This window comes from Ranitomeya variabilis, chromosome 2 (genome assembly GCF_051348905.1).
Source record: "Ranitomeya variabilis isolate aRanVar5 chromosome 2, aRanVar5.hap1, whole genome shotgun sequence".
Lineage (NCBI taxonomy): Eukaryota > Metazoa > Chordata > Amphibia > Anura > Dendrobatidae > Ranitomeya > Ranitomeya variabilis.
The window spans coordinates 1,016,725,559-1,016,739,014 of record NC_135233.1 but is presented as its reverse complement, the minus strand read 5'-3'; the positions used below and the strand labels follow the sequence as shown (position 1 = coordinate 1,016,739,014).

General features: G+C 45.7%; 1 protein-coding gene across 1 annotated transcript in view; it reads left to right on the top strand.

Annotated features, from left to right (window-relative positions):
• NCK1 (NCK adaptor protein 1) overlaps nucleotides 1-13,456 on the top strand; it is a 179,808-nt gene that overhangs the window by 48,514 nt on the left and 117,838 nt on the right. The window contains exon 3 of the mRNA XM_077291300.1: nucleotides 10,717-10,761. The gene's annotated coding sequence lies outside the window, so the exon portion shown is untranslated. The remainder of the gene's footprint in view (nucleotides 1-10,716; nucleotides 10,762-13,456) is intronic.

Below are 13,456 nucleotides of genomic sequence, written 5' to 3'. Positions count from 1 at the left end.
TGCTGCGCTGGATCATGGGCTAGACTGGTTGCTAGGGGCATGCTGCTGCGTTGGATCATGGAGTAGACTGGTTGTTGGGGCGTGCTGCTGCTCTGGATCATGGGGTAGACTGGTTGCTAGGGGCGTGCTGCTGCGCTGGATCACGGAGTAGACTGGTTGCTAGGGGCGTGCTGCTGTGTTGGATCACGGAGTAGACTGGTTGCTAGGGGCGTGCTGCTGTGTTGGATCATGGAGTAGACTGGTTGCTAGGGGCGTGCTGCTGTACTGGATCATGGAGTAGACGTAGCTAGGGGCGTGCTGCGCTGGATCACAGAGTAGACTGGTTGCTAGGGGCGTGCTGCTGTGTTGGATCATGGAGTAGACTGGTTGCTAGGGGCGTGCTGCTGCTCTGGATCATGGAGTAGACTGGTTGTTAGGGGCGTGCTGCTGCGTTGGATCATGGAGTAGACTGGTTGCTAGGGGCGTGCTGCTGTACTGGATCATGGAGTAGACTGGTTGTTAGGGGCGTGCTGCTGCGTTGGATCATGGAGTAGACGTAGCTAGGGGCGTGCTGCTGTACTGGATCATGGAGTAGACTGGTTGCTAGGGGCGTGCTGCTGTACTGGATCATGGAGTAGACGTAGCTAGGGGCGTGCTGCTGCGCTGGATCATGGAGTAGACTGGTTGCTAGGGGCGTGCTGCTGTACTGGATCATGGAGTAGACGTAGCTAGGGGCGTGCTGCGCTGGATCATGGAGTAGACTGGTTGTTAGGGGCGTGCTGCTGTACTGGATCATGGAGTAGACGTAGCTAGGGGCGTGCTGCGCTGGATCATGGAGTAGACTGGTTGTTAGGGGCGTGCTGCTGCGCTGGATCATGGAGTAGACTGGTTGTTAGGGGCGTGCTGCTGCATTGGATCATGGAGTAGACTGCTAGGGGCGTGCTGCTGCGCTGGATCATGGAGTAGACTGGTTTTTAGGGGCGTGCTGCTGCATTGGATCATGGAGTAGACTGGTTGTTAGGGGCGTGGTGGTGCGTTGGATCATGGAATAGACGTAGCTAGGGGCGTGCTGCTGCTCTGGATCATGGAGTAGACTGGTTGTTAGGGGCGTGCTGCTGTACTGGATCATGGAGTAGATGTAGCTAGGGGCGTGCTGCTGCGCTGGATCATGGAGTAGACTGGTTGCTAGGGGCGTGCTGCTGTACTGGATCATGGAGTAGACGTAGCTAGGGGCGTGCTGCGCTGGATCATGGAGTAGACTGGTTGTTAGGGGCGTGCTGCTGTACTGGATCATGGAGTAGACGTAGCTAGGGGCGTGCTGCGCTGGATCATGGAGTAGACTGGTTGTTAGGGGCGTGCTGCTGCGCTGGATCATGGAGTAGACTGGTTGTTAGGGGCGTGCTGCTGCATTGGATCATGGAGTAGACTGCTAGGGGCGTGCTGCTGCGCTGGATCATGGAGTAGACTGGTTGCTAGGGGCGTGCTGCTGTACTGGATCATGGAGTAGACGTAGCTAGGGGCGTGCTGCTGCGCTGGATCATGGAGTAGACTGGTTGCTAGGGGCATGCTGCTGTACTGGATCATGGAGTAGACGTAGCTAGGGGCGTGCTGCTGCGCTGGATCATGGAGGAGACGTTGCTAGGGGCGTGCTGCTGTCAAGCAAGTACTATCTTTGCTTGGCAGTGGCCCGTACATTGCCTTATGGCATAATATGGCCAAGTGGTTAAGTGTCTGAATTTTTTAACCCGTATGATGACTCCATAGGGTTTTGCGGTCATGTGAAGGCCACCTGTGTCCACAGATTATTGGTGACTGTAATGGCCGTCCCAATACTGATCGTTAATAACTTGCTACCTGGCCTTGTGCATTTCATAGCGAAGGTCACAGGGATAGACATTTCATGGGGTTTTCCCCACGAATAAAGTACGCTGTATAATCTATAGATCTTAGAATAGTAAAAAGTTCCACAAATGGACATGTTAAATAAAATGTTCCTGTGCTGAGATATTCTTATAAATGTGCCCCTGCTGTGTACTGTGTAATGGCTGTGTCTGACCATACAGGAACACGGTCTGATCATACCACAGCTCCTGGGCAGGGGAGGAAGCAAAAGAGTATAAAGACATTACAGGAGGGGGATCACAGCTGCTGGTTTTTGTAAAAAAAATAAAAAAATAAAAAATACTGTTTGTATAAAAACTTGTTTTTCCTTATAGAAAGAATCAGCTGTGATCCCCTGCCATCCTATTTGTAGACTCTTTTGCTTCCTCCCCTGCCCAGGAGATGTGGTATGATCAGACCATGTTCCTGCACAGTCAGACTCAGCCATTTCACAGTACACAGCAGGGGCACATTTATAAGATTATCTCGGCACAGGAACATTATATGTAATCACATCCAATTGTGGAACTTTTTACTATTCTAAGATCGATTAAATCTAATGTACCGTACTTTGCTCGTGGGAAAACTCCTGTAAGCACTTGTGCTCTGCGGTCTCGGATACTACCTGAGCACTTGTGAGTGATAGTCACACCATTTTTTTTCTCTCCTCATCGGTATGGGATTCAGGTCATGCCGGTTACATATGATGTGTGGTCTATGACTCCTAGCAGTGAGTGCAGGTGCCTGACTGTACAGGGGCGGCATTCACATGCTCTGCACCTGCATGTCGGGGGCTGGTAATGGCCCCACTATTATAGGGTTGTGGTTTACCGTTCCTCTCTTATTGTATTTTATGAAGTAGGGTCGCGTGCTGCACACATATAGACGGAACCGTTTAATAACTGGTACAAATGTGTAAAGTTTTCAAGTGTCCTCAGTGTATAATGGAAAATGATGTCACTTTTTAATCTAGTTGTTAAAGGAGTTGTCACGTTTGTAAGTTATTTCCTATTTATAAAATAGCAGTCACTTGGGGATTGCTGGGGGGAAGGTTTCCCCGGCTGGGAACCTCACTGAGTGGAGCGGAGATTGAGCATGCTCCATTCCTTGTCTATGGGTCTGCCGGAGAACAGAGCTGCAGTACCCAAGAACGGCCACTAGACTGCGTACAGGGCTGTGGTCTTCTGGCTGCAGAAGGATCAGGTAGCAGCTGATTGTTGGGGTGCTGGCTCTCCTACCCTCACTCTTCTAATATTGATCACTTCTCCTGGAGATGGATCATCATTATCGTAGTGCTTGACCATCCATGGCTTTACTTTCAGAATTTTCGTCCCTTTCCTAATTGCAAGCTGCACACAGGTATTCATAGCACTTCAACACAGAGTGCTTTAATCATTAAAGGGGGTTTCCATTTTGAGGAAAACAAGCCCCTAATGCTCTTGTATACAATTTTATACCTGAAATAACAAACGGAGATGACTCTCCCCTCCCCTGGTCCAGTGTCTGGTCCACGCCGTTTCTTAGATCTGTGTTTTCGCTGCAGCAGCACCTAATCATTAAGCTACGCCGATGTAGATGGTACGAGTCTGTGAGATTATTGATTGGCTGCAGCTGTGAAGCTTGTTGTCGACACCATGCATCACCGCTGCAGCCAAACAACGAGAACAGAGGAGCTGGACCTGAATAACATCTCTGTTTCTGTCTTATTTTATATATTTGGTTTGAACTTTCCTTAATGTGGAAAACCGCTTTAAGAAGCACCGAGCCTGAGCAAGCAGTGGTTAATTTCTAAAGAGAGAAAAAAAAAATTCTCCAACAACTTCCTCCTCCTTTGCCAAAGCCTTTGCCTTGGATGACTCGGTCAAACATGGCGCCTCTCCTCTGAGTTTCAACATTTCCACTTCTGTGTTCCGCACATGAAAATTATGGCACATACAGCTGGGAAAATAAGTATTTGATACGCAGCCGATTTTGCTCGTTTTCCCACCTACAGAGAATGGAGAGGTCTGTAATTTGTATCTTAGGTACACTTCACCTGTGAGAGACCGAATCTTAAAAATAAAATCCAGAAAGTCACATTGTATGATTTTTACATAATTTGCATTTTGTTGCATGAAATGAGTATTTTGATACAATAGAAAAACAGAACTTAATATTTGGTACAGAAACCTTTGTTTGCAATTGTTTTGTTTTGCGGTGTGTGCTGCTCATCAGTGCAAAGCAGTAAAACTGATTTGGCTCGGTGAGAAGCCTCTGGAAGTGGGTCAAGACAGTAATGTTTTAGAATTGCTTACTTCCAGTAGGGGAAGAATCCATTTGCATATTTAAAATCCCATGGGAGCAGACATTGCCTTCTCCACAAGGAGAAACTTTACCCTTAGACTACCTGTCAGACGCCTCTCAACCAACCAAATCCATTGTTACATTTGGGACCGATGAGGGGCAAAAACCCTGAAACACGTTTCTGCTAATAAAGTTTCCGGTGTGACTTCTAAAAGTAAATACCAACCTTCTAACAGGGCCTTGTCACATTAGGCTAAGGATTGCCATCCCTAATAAGTGGAACTAGAGTTCCTGTCCCGGAGAACCTTTGCAATTTTATTTTTCCTTAAGGTACCGTCACACTCAGCGACGCTGCGGCGATATAGACAACAAGCCGACCTAAACTAGATCGCCGCAGCGTCGCTGTTAGGTCGCTGTAGAGACGTCAAACACAGCAACTCCAGAACGATGCAGGAGCGATCCAGTGACGTAACGGCGACTCACTTCTCGTTCTCGCTGGTTGTTAGCTCCATGTCAAACAGCCGGAGTGTACCGACTGGCTAGAAGGAGACGCTGCGACGCCCCCTATGCTATTTGCTGGCGTCATTGCTTTTGATGTCAAACATGACGATACACGCCGACCTGGCGACGAAATAAAGTTCTGGACTTCTAGCTCCGACCAGCGATGGCACAGCGGGATCCAGATCACTGCTGCGTGTCAAACACAACGAGATCGCTATCCAGGACGCTGCAACGTGACGGATTGTTGTCGTTCTCGCTGCAAAGTTGCTAAGTGTGACGGTACCTTTAGGCATACAAGAAAATCACAAATGATTAAAACTAGAGGAAATAATGGCAGGCCCACCATCTAAATAAATGTATGTGCTCAGTGGTAGTGAGCAGCATAAATCATAGAATACCACAGCTCTCAAATCAATTGATGTGAAATTTAATTGTAAAGGTGCTGCAATAATTCTGTACAGGTAGAAAGGCCAATGTGTAGGTCCACGAACCTTGATCACGCCCAGAGAGGAGGGACAGCGGTGTGTGCTGCAGGGAAGCTCCCAATCGGCGCTGGAGACCTTGTCCCCACCTATTACGCATTAGTGATGAAGAGGAGGTGAGCGGACAGCTGCAGGTCTCGCTTCCTTGTGGTTACTAATATGTACCGTAGGAGAGGACAGTGATGTGAGGACTCGTGTGACACAACAACTACCCTCCCGGGAGCGCAGGTGCCGACACAGCTGGAACGGCATCAGCACGAGAGGGGACTATAGGTGTTTTCTATTTTCACGGGGGGGCAAACATTCAGATCGAGATGGGGCTGTGCTGGTAGTGGGCAACCCCTATACGCTTCTTAATATTTCTAGTCTCCAATATTGCCTACAAGGCAGGAGTTAGGAGGCCGCCCATACGCTGAGTTAGGCTGACGACCCCATTTGTGTAAGTTAGGCCGACACTAATGTGTATGGGGCTTTTATGGCCTTTCTGATAGCGCTTACTAGAAATGTTACTGGTGAGCGTTCGTTTACAATGGCTGACCTGCGGCCGTTAAGCGACTGTTGATCGGCTACATAGCCTGTTGGGAATACTTTAACAGCCATGTTGACAGGCAGACGGCACACCCATGTGCAAAGAACAGTTGTTACCATGATCATGTTATGTACAAGTTATGTAATTGCTCTTGCTGCCACGTCTCCTCGTTGATGTGCTGTCGCAAACATTGATTTTTAATAAAGCAGAGCAAGTGATTGGTTGATTATTGGGAATAAGCGTTTCCTGTGTACATGCACCCCCGATTCACCAAGGCAGGTGATGTTCCCACCCATCCTGATGAAGGGGCGTGCTGGAGTCAGACGCTCCTCGCTCATTAAGATTTTACTCATTAAATCTTACTCCTGTCAGAGACTGGCGACTTTTCAAAATTGCTTCCGTGAATCGGGGCCACAGCGTATTCTTTTTTATGAATTATATGTATGACTGAAACCAATCTGATGTAAAACACAACCACTCATTCATCTAACCGGTATTTCTCTCACCCCCCACTATTCCCGTATGTATGAAGATTAAGCAAGTGTGTTCCTATAGAGGAGGATGATACTGTCAGGTGACTGCTGGCGGACTACTGCTCCTAAAGATGGAAGGATCAGACATATGGAATACCAGCTGCCCAATCTTATCCACACACCCCATCCACAAGAGCGTCAATGTCAAGAGACCCTCACACACGCTAGTTGTTTGGCTGGTCCTGTCAAAGTCAGAGGGTTTGGCTGATATTAATATATAGCGTCTGTGGCCAGCACAACCCTAGCATGAGGGAATGGAAGAATGTGACGGCTTGTGGATAAAGCAGCCAGGGTGTAGCGCGAGTACAGCTCATCCCCTCCTGTTACAACCTGCTATGAAGGTTTGACAGCCTTGGAAAATACTTTTGCATAACTTTTGTCAGTCTGACTAATCCTTTATCAGATTGAAGGGTATCAAGGTGGAATGTTTCTGTTTTCTTGACTGCACAAAGTTTCCTCGGGTCTACGTACTTTAAAGCGTTTGTCCTCTTCAGGTTTTTTTCTTCCCTCTGTCCCCTACAAGATAAACCACTTTGGGCACATATTATTCTAAACTTTATTTACTCTCATGCTCTGTAATTGGTCATCCACTCTTTTTAACACTACATCGGAATTGTGCCAGCACTATAGGTCCTGGAGCTTTCTAAGGCTGGGTGCACATTATAACAGTGCCATGCACTAAGCTCTATTTAGGATTTTCTGTTGTAATCCTCCACAGAGCCCGAAAGGAACCATTCACTTCAAGCAAGTTGTATAGCCCCTTAAATAATCTCCGAGAATGATATTGAAAACTCAGGATCCGGCCATTCAGGTGCCCGTTGCCTTCCCTTATGCCGTTATCACAGGAGTTTAATAGAAAAGCGTGATTTTTGCTACAAACTACTTACAGCACTATTGCAGTGTATAGAACAATGTCCTCTACGGGGCTAAAAAAAATAAAATGTAAAGTAGAACAAGTTTTGATACATATAAAAATTTAAAAATAAAGAAATGTAAAATATAAGCACATTCAGTATCGCCACATTCGTAAAGGTCCTATGCATCAAAGTATAAAATTACTAACCATTAGGGTATGTGCACACTTTGAGTATTTGCTTGCATAAATTTCTGCAAGGTTTCTGCATCTCTTGGCAGCAAAAATGTGCATTTTTGTACAGCGATGAATGCTTTTTTGATCTAAGTAAAGATAGCTAAATAACATTTTGTGATGTAATTTCTTGGTTCAAAACCTTCTTTTTCATTGTGATGCAGTGACATCAGAGTAATGGGATTAGGGCTTGTTAATTTTTAACTGTTAATATTCAGGGAAAGAGCCAATAGCCATAAAGGTTCCCGGGCTGTTAATATCAGCTCACAGCTGTTTGATTACCCTTTACTGGCTACTTTACAGGGGGACCCCCAGGAAAAATTTAAGTGGGGTCCCCCCTATAAAATCTAAGCAGCAAAGGCTAGGCAGACAGCTGCGGACTGATATTAATAGCCTAGGAAGGGGCCATGGATATTGGCCCCCTCCCAGACTAAAAACATCAACTCTCAGCCGCCCCAGAAATGGCACATCAATAACATGCGCCAATTCTGGTGCTTAGCTTAGTTCTTCCTGCTTACCCTAGTGCGTGGCAAGTGAGGTAATAGTTGGGGGGGTTGATGTCACCGTTGTATTGTCAGGTGAAATCAAGCCCAGAGGTTAGTAATGGAGAGGCGTATATAAGACGCGCCCATTACTAGCCCCATAGTTGTATTATAAAACACACACACCCAGAATAAAGTCCTTTATTTGAAATAATGACAGACTTCTTTATTGAATATAAATTAAACCATATTCACCGAACGCCTAATCAAGTGAAGCCAACATCTACTGTAACAGAATTAAATAATAAACAACAATATTCCTCACCTGTCCGTCGAGAAGATGATAACCCATAATGTCCCACGACAATCCTGATGACTGAGAGCAGACAGTGATGTGACTGCTCTCAAGGACACCTGGCTGCACATTGACAGAGGAGTTACCATAATCGCTCCTGCAGTGTGTAGCGCTGGGCTGCAGTGAGAAAGTTCAGCTGATGAGCCCCGGTGATCTCACATATGGTACCACTGCTGCTTGAGATAGTTCTCAAGCAGTGGTGGAGCCACAAGTGAGATCACCAGAGCTCATCAGCTAATGAACTTGTGGGACCTCTCTCAAGGCAGCACAGCACTATACACTGCTGGAGCGATGATGCTCCTGTCAGTGTGTCCTTCGGTTAGAGCAGTCACATGTCTCGATGTGACTGTTCTACAAGTGAGATGGCTACGGGATACTCTGGATTACATGGACTATGGCGGACAGGAGAGTATGTTTGTTTATTATTTTTGATTGTTTACAGGAGACGAGGGCATCAGGGATTTTGTGTTAGGTAAGCATAATGTGTTTTTTTTTAAATTTGAATATCTATTGAATTATTTTACATGTTTTATTTATTTTTTTTTCTATTAGGTTTGAGCACTGGCGTCGACTGATGAGATTACTTCTCCCATTAGCGGCTCCTGCCATCACTGTTATCATTGACAGCAGACGCAGCCTGATGGGAGTAGCAGACTCATTAGCCAACGCCGGTGACCTGGGGTAAGCTTTTTCCCGCCGGTCACAGTCACAGCTGCGTGGTCACGCTGACAGACAATATCAATGTTACCGGCTCTAGCATTACCGCCAGTGTTTCCCACTCTGTCACACAGGTGACCGTGTGGGAAACTCCATTGGAAGTCTGTAAAAACGTAAGCAAAAACTCAGCAAGTCCACAAACCTTTTTATACCTGCATTTTTGCTGCAGATTTGACTGACTTAGGCTACGTTCACACTAGCGTTGTGCGCCGCTGCGTCGGCGACGCAACGCACAACGCACGCAAAAACGCGTCAAAACGCACGCAAAAACGCTGCGTTTTGCGACGCATGCGTCGGTTTTTGCCGAAAATCAGACGCAAGAAAAATGCAACTTGTTGCGTTTTCTTGGTCCGACGCTTGCGGCAAAAAAGACGCATGTGTCGCACAACGCAACAAAAAAAACGCATGCGTCCCCCATGTTAAGTATAGGGGCGCATGACGCATGCGTCGCCGCTGCGTCGCCGACGCAAACCCGACGCACATTAGCTTAACGCTAATGTGAACGTAGCCTAAATTGAAGTCTATGCGTGAAAAACGCTAAAAATCCCTAAAGAATTGACGTGCTGCAGAACAAAGCGCCCTACAAATACTCAGAGCAAAATGACTGATCATGTGCACAACACTCCAGGATTGTCATTGAATTATCTGGCATAAGGATTCCATAGCGTTGTTTAGATAATTTCCACACGGAAAAAACAACGGAAAAGCGCACCATGTGCACACAGCCTTACAATAAACGTCGTAAATATTGAGACTCCCATTTTATTTATTTATTTTTTTGTTACCGCAGCGGCCATTAATAATTCAAAAGAAGCTTAAATAATATATTCCACAATAGTATCAACGACATCTTGGTACTGATTGTTGCTTGTTACCTGCACTGACCAGGGTAATCATGTCATTTTTATGACACCGCAAATACCATAAAAGCAAAATCCACCAAACAATGGATGGCAGAGCTGCATTTTTTCCTCCCCACATTTTACCTCGCTTAGAATTTATCTTATTTCCCAGTACACAATGTGGTAAAATGTACTCGAGTGTTACTCCAAACTACCACTTGTCCTGCACAACAACCGTTCCTTAATACTACAATGTCAGTGGGAAAAAAAAAAAACATTATGGCCCTCGGAAATAGTGGGAAAAAAAATGAAAGGGCAAAAATAAAAATTGGCTGTGACAGGAAAGGGTTGCAGATTTTTACATTATCAAATGATTGTCAGTCAGCCAGTGACCAGTTGGAGTGTACGGTCTTAGAGACCATCTTATGTAGTTTCTGGATACTATTATGCTAGCAGATAAACCACAGCGGCATAGGAGTCCATGTTAGGGACTGTGCCAGTGCCTGTAATGACTGTCATCACTGTCTGCTTATCCATAAAGCAAAGTTTACTACGTGTCACTGATCTACCGCAGCACCATACAAGTGAATGGGACGCATTGCTTCCCGGAGGGTACCGCGACACACACGTGGCAAGTAATGTGGCACAGTTGGGGTTTTTGTGCCTTGCATGTCACAGTGCCCTTGGGGAAACAATGTGACCCCATTCATTTGTATTGCACTGCAGTGTAAAATTCTGACCGCATTACATGTGCTGCACCCAAAGTTTCTGCGTAGTCCCAGTGTAAAGGGGTTCACTCATCAGACATTAGTGGCACTCCTGTGTTTTTGTTTTTTTTTTCCCCAGGTAGCCATGCCGAAACTGTTTGCAAACTGGCACGGATGCCACTGAATCACTGTGAGTCACAGCGGCTGGCGCCAAACTATCCCTTCTTAACCCTTCTAATTTTTATTCCCAATGTCAGTAATGCTACTTAGCAATGTGTTGTATTTATGTGACTTATGTGTCTTTTTATTATACCTGTCTTTTTTTTTTTTTACTTTAGGTGGTTCGCTGGATTTTGAAAACTGAAAGATTTGATGTGGCGAAGGTATGGAAATATGTTGCCTATGACTTGTAGTAGACTTATGTAGTTGCCTTGTGTTTTTTATTGGTATCGGAACTAAGAATTACGTTAGAATTGTACATATCCAATTCCATGCGCTTCAGAAAAAAAAAAATACATTTAACCCCTTCATGAGCGCTGATACAGCTTTTAACTGACCTGAGATATAAGAGTATAGCCTCCCCATACAGGTGACAATCCCGCAGCTCTCGGCTGGACACTATAGCTGACATCCTGCTGCATCAGCCACGATCAGGATTGCACCTTCCATATCTGTTTAACCCCTTAGATGCTGCTGTCAATAGTGAGTACATCATATAAATGGTTAACAGAGTGTGGGGTCTTCCTATTTATCCCATTTGGTGCCCTCAGATCATGATTGTGTGGTCCTGATGTTTGCGATGACAATTCACGACCAAATAGCGGCCTTAGAGTCTGCCAGCTATAGTAATCTGTTCAGAAGTTAGCAACATTTAGGTGGTAAAAATGCACATTTTCATTTCTGTCATGCCATTTTGCATTAATTCCTGAATATCACCTGCAGGGTTAATAAACTACGTGACAGCAGTTTTCAAAATGTCAGGGGATGCTGTTTTTAAAATGGTATCACTTTTGGGGGTTTCCCAATATATGGGACCCCTAAAGGCACTTCAAACATGGATAGGTCCCTAAAAAAGTAAATTTTGTAAATTTCCTTGAAAAAATGAAAAATTGCTGCTACATTTTATAAATGATGCTGATGTAAAGCAGACATGTGGAAAATGTTATTTATTAATGTTTTTGTGTGTTATGTCTATCTGGATTAAAGGGGTAATCATTCATAGTTTGAAAATTGCTAATTTTTTTTAACATTTTTCTCAAATTTCTGAATTTTTTTTATAAATAAACAGAAAGCATATCGACCTAAATCTACCTTTATCAAAAAGTATAATGTGTCACAAAAAAACAGTCTCAAAATCACTGGGATATGCTGAAGTTTTCCAGTGTTATTACTACATGAAGTAACACTGGTCAGATTTCAATAATTTGACTCCGTCACTAAGGGGTTATTGATGCCTATGCAGCATCAATAGTAAAATAATATAATGTTAAAAAAAAAAAGAAAAAATCATTATATTCTCACCTTCCGGCGTCCACTACAGCTTTTCCCGCTCCTCGCTCCGCTCCGCTCCCAAGAATGCATTGCGGCAATGACCCCAGATGACGTAGCGGTCTCGCTAGACCGCTACATCATCACGGGTTATTGCCGCAAGGCATTATTGGGAACGTAGCTTCGCAAGGAGCATCGCTAAAGGCTGCTGTGGACACCGGAAGGTGAGTATATAACTATTTTTTATTTTAATTCTTTTTTTTTTTTAACAGGGATATGGTGCCCACATTGCTATATACTACGTGGGCTGTGTTGTATACTACGTGGGCTGTGTTGTATACTGCGTTGCTGTGCTATATACTACGTGGGCTGTGCTATATACTACGTGGCTGTGCAATTTACTACATGGCTGTGTTATGTACTACGTAGCTGTGCTAGATACTACGTGGCTGTGCTATATACTGTGCGGGCTGTGCTATATACTACGTGGCTGTGCAATGTACTACGTGGCTGTGTTATGTACTACGTAGCTGTGCTATATACTACGTGGGCTGTGTTATATGCTACGTGGGCTGTGAGACTCTTTTGCCCAGGGCCCTCAAAAACTTGGAGCTGGCCCTGGCGTCAGTGATAGGTTGTGCCCTGCCGGCCGCGAACAATCAGCGACAGGCACAGTCCGGCCACGAATTGGCGCGGGATTTGAATCACCCTTCACTAATTGATCGCGCACGGCCGAATCCTGTGTATTCATTGCATTATTCTGAAATCTTCATAAATATACTACATATTCTAGAATACCCGATGCGTTAGAATCGGGCCACCATCTAGTGTGTGTGTATATATATGTATATATGTATATACAGGTCCTTCTCAAAAAATTAGCATATAGTGTTAAATTTCATTATTTACCATAATGTAATGATTGCAATTAAACTTTCCAGGACGTCCCCCTGACAGCATGCTGGAGGACGTCCTCCTCCTCCTTGCTGGGACAGGAAACAACACGAGAGGTTAAAAGGTCCCACTCCGCCCCCTTTCCTTTAGTGTTTTTTCCTGTCCCTGCATGGAGGGACACACGAGAGATCAAGCTTACCGGAGGGCTCAGGGGGATCGTGCGGCTGGTCCAAAATCCTTCCCCCTCGTCGGTAGCCCAGGGCACATACTCCCCGGGTGGGAGTCCCTGCGTCCAGAGACCAGTCGAGCGGACGCGCTCCTGGGTGAGCCGCTTCCTCCCAGGGGGAGGCTCTCGGCTCAGGCGCCAGGAAGGACAAGAGGCGCCAGGATGGGCGCAGAGGTCCGCATGCTCTTATACGAGCAGGCAGGGGCAGCAGAACCTCCCGGCTTCAGCGTGCGTTCCACTGCGTGGAACGCGGAAGTAAGTGATATAGCGCTTCCGGTGACGTCAGCGGCATCAGATCCGGTACATTCGGCGGCAGGGTATGCGTTCCACAGGGTGGAACGCTAAAGCGTATATAAAAAGGCGCCAGATTTAAAAATAGGCGCCGGCGTTCTACAGGTTGGAGTGAGCTCTACATTAACCAGGACACAGGTGCATGCAAGTGAAACAGCCGGAGAGGAGGTCTGCAATGC